This window comes from Carcharodon carcharias, chromosome 19 (genome assembly GCF_017639515.1).
Source record: "Carcharodon carcharias isolate sCarCar2 chromosome 19, sCarCar2.pri, whole genome shotgun sequence".
Classification (NCBI taxonomy): Eukaryota; Metazoa; Chordata; class Chondrichthyes; order Lamniformes; family Lamnidae; genus Carcharodon; species Carcharodon carcharias.
Window position 1 is genome coordinate 108,052,593 of NC_054485.1, and position 3,818 is coordinate 108,056,410.

Genomic DNA, 3,818 nt, shown 5'->3' on the forward strand with positions numbered 1-3,818 from the left:
ATGACCTGCTCTCGAACATCAGTGATAGTGGGGAAGCAGCAGGTCAGATGTGAAGGAGGGACTCTCAAACTGAACAGTACCAGAGGGGAGTGAATCAATCTCTTTTACCTGCCATGTGCTGTGTATGTACAGGAATTGATGCTGAGACACACACACACACACATACACATATACATGCAAATTCACACACACACATACAGACATGCACATATACACACACACACACACACAAATTCACACACAAACACAAATTCACACACACACAAATTCACATATACACACACACAAGACACACATATAGACGCACATATAGACACACATACATACAGATACGCACATATACACACATAAGACATACATACAGACACACACAAACACATACATGCATGTACACATGTGCACACATGCACATGCACACACACGCACACAAATACACACACACACAAAGTACAGTATCAGAGGGAAGTGAATCATTCTCCTTTACCTGGTATGTGTTATGTACACGGAGCTGATATTGATACAAATACATGCACACATGAATGCACAATAATGTACGCACATGAACACATGCAGGCACACACAGAGAGTGGAATTTTCTATGCCCACCGGAGTCGGGCACGCTCGGTGGCATGAGCGGACAAAATGGCACGGTTGGTTTCACGACTGCCTTTACACTCATCATGCCGGTTTGGACCAGTCTCCCCCAGGGTTCAAGCTAATGGTGCAGCCTTGCAGTGTGGGTTAGGAGAACGCCTGCGCCTGAGCTGAGAGCACAGCATGCAGTCCAATGCCAAAGCTGTCACCAATCAGTCAGGTGGAGTGGGGCGGACGTGGGTGGGGTTTTGGGCAGACATGCAGCGCACTTATCTCGGGCCATCCAAGTGGTGGCCAGCGCTCTCTGGGATGCATTAAGGGCCTTCAGTCTGAACCAAGACAGGTTCTTAGTACACCCAAGCTAACTCACGTGTCTCTCCCTTTCATCCTACAGGAGGAGTATGTCAGAATCATGGAGCCTGGTGATCTAGCTGTATGCCTCATGGTGTGTAGAGAGTGAAGACGACAGAGAAAAGCATGACTGAGGCTCGTGGCTGCGCAGAAAGAGGAGCAGCACCCTCTGAAAGAAGGAGCGGCTGGGGCTTTCTCACACACTGACCATGAGCCACAGTGACCCATTGCAATCCAGTGCCTATCGACACCCAGGGTCAACAGACACTGTCTTTCATTCCTGCAGATGACCGAGAACCAGTGTCATTGAAGACTGCAGATGTCTAGAGAACTAGTCACTCACGTCTGCCACATTTGCGGCAGGATTTGGTGCCAAGGGGTCATGGTGGGCATCCAATGCCAGTGACCATGGTGCTCAGTTTCTACGCCAATGGCTCCGTTCAGGGCTCCACAGGTGACCCCTGTGGGATCTCTCAATCCACAAATGCATCCATGACTTCACGGATGCCATATTCTTAGAGGCACACAACTTTGTGCATTTCACTCAGGACCGGGACAGCCAGGATGCAAGGGCCATTGGATTCGTCCTGATCTCGGGTTTCCCACAGGTGCAGGGTGCGATTGACTGCGCTCATGTGGTGCTCAGGTCTCTGTCACAACACACGGTGGACTACATCAAGCGCAAGGGCTTCCATTCGCTGAATGTGCGGCTGGTGTGCGACCACCAGAAACACATCCTGCAGGTATGCGCATGGTTTCCAGAGAGTGTGCACGATGCCTATAGCCTCAGTCAGTCACAGATCCCTGCAGTCTTCCAGGGTCCACAGAGGCTGCAGGGATGGCTCCTCGGGGACAAGAGCTACCCGCAGAGGCTGTGGCCAATGACACCCATGTGGCGACCTCAGACTGCAGCAGAGTGACGCTATAATGAGGCTCATGCTGCAGCTCACAACTTGGTGGAGCAGACCATCAGGATGCTGAAGATGCGGCTCTGGTGCCTGGGCCAGTCTGGTGGAGCCCTGCAATACAGTCCACAGAGGATCTCACACATCGTCATCGTCTGCTGCGCCCTTTACAACCTGGAGCTGCAATGGGGAGACGAGCTGGCTGAGGAGGAGATGGAGGAGCTGGAGGTCTCCTCCGCTGAGGAGGATGCCGACAGGGATGAGGGTGAGGGGGTACTGGGTGGTAACGATGATGGGGATGAGGCTTTTGCACTGGCTAGACCAGTCAGATGTACTTGAGAGGTCCTCATAGCTGCCAGATTTGTGAAGGATGATGATGATGATGACATGCAGTGAGGTGACCCCATAGATCCTCACATCGTAGTTGTGAATGTTTGACTCCAGTCCGGCTTATCGAAGCGCCAATAAACCTCTGTAAGAATGCTCCTGTCATGGAGAAGCAGGGGAGGCCCTAATAGTTGCTGGATTCCAGGAGGGTGATGATGGCATGCATTGAAGACATTCCATAAATCTTCACACAGCCTCTGAGAATGTATAACTCCTGTCTTGCTGAGGGTAGCTCACTTGTGCCCTGTGATCAGGGTCATATCATACAGACACAGCCATGAAACTTTAAAAGCATCTGATGCTTTGTCCACCTTCAGAACCTGGCCCCCTTCAGGAGCAGCATCACTGGTCACAGATGCTGGTATGATGGAGGCCAGTCCCATCTTAAAGGTGCTGAGAACAGAGAGGATGAGGGAACTCTGTGGGGCCTGCCCACTACATTCTGACAGCAACGACCAGCACTGCCAAGCTGCAGGCATCAGTAATGTTTCCAGGGAAAATGAGGCTGGTCCATCACTGTGGTCTGAAGGCTGCACAGAGCACAGAGAAGAGGCCCTGGACTGAGACACCTGCCTTTTATCTTGTGCAGAAAGGTTTCACTCCTGAGTGACATGAACACTGCTCATCAGAACAAGGAGCCACAGGCAGGGAGACATTCTTAGGAGTTTATTGATAATGGTGAACAGTGCAGTGATCAACACCCATGGCCAGGCTGTGCAACTGCTTTTACCTAACTTTCCTAACCCTGCCACTGGGACTTGGTGCTCCCTGGACATCCACAGCAGAGGAGGAGGCAGCCTGCTGACTGTGACGCCCTGTCTGTGATGACTTTGGTGGGTTTCCTTTGGAGGGCCAAAGTATCGTGGGCCCTGACCTGCTTTCGGGGTCCTGATGTGTGGCAGTAACACCCTCCTCGGACTGTGAAGCTGGATCTGTGAGGTCACAGGGAGATGAGGTTCAGATGGGATGGTCACTCCCAGAGTCACCTGGGTGGATGGCCCCAGAGTGTGCACCTGCTGCTCCTCCTGCCTACGGGTGCCCGAGGGCCCCAGGCTGACTCTGTGAGTGGAAGGGGTAGCTGGAGTGAGGTCGAACTGCCAAGCACCCCTCTTGCGTGCACATTGTTGGAGGTCAGCTATGGCATCCGTGATGGAGTTAAGCCCACGCTGCAGTGCAGAAGTGACATCCTGGATCAAGGTCTCCATGGCAGCTGCCATCTTGCCAGTGTTGATCTCGGTGCATTGCAATGTTGATGCTATCACCTTAGCCTGAAGATGGATGGAGTGCTCCATCATGCCTTGTAACCTGAGGAGTGCAGTGGACATCCCTTCCTGATGCTCCCAAGCTTGCCTTTGCAGCTCCAGCAACTGTAACGTGACCAAGTCCAGAGGCTTGTTATCTGACCCGGACTCAGCAACGTTCTGGCCTCCAGCAGTCCTCCGAGTGCCGGGGACTTGGGAAGTCCCTGCCTCCACCTGCCATGGATCAGAAAGTGTGATGTGCTCACCAGATTGTGGTCCCGAGACTAACCTAAAGCTAGGTCCCACCGAGGTGTGTGTGTGTGTCTCTGCGTTGGTGGAG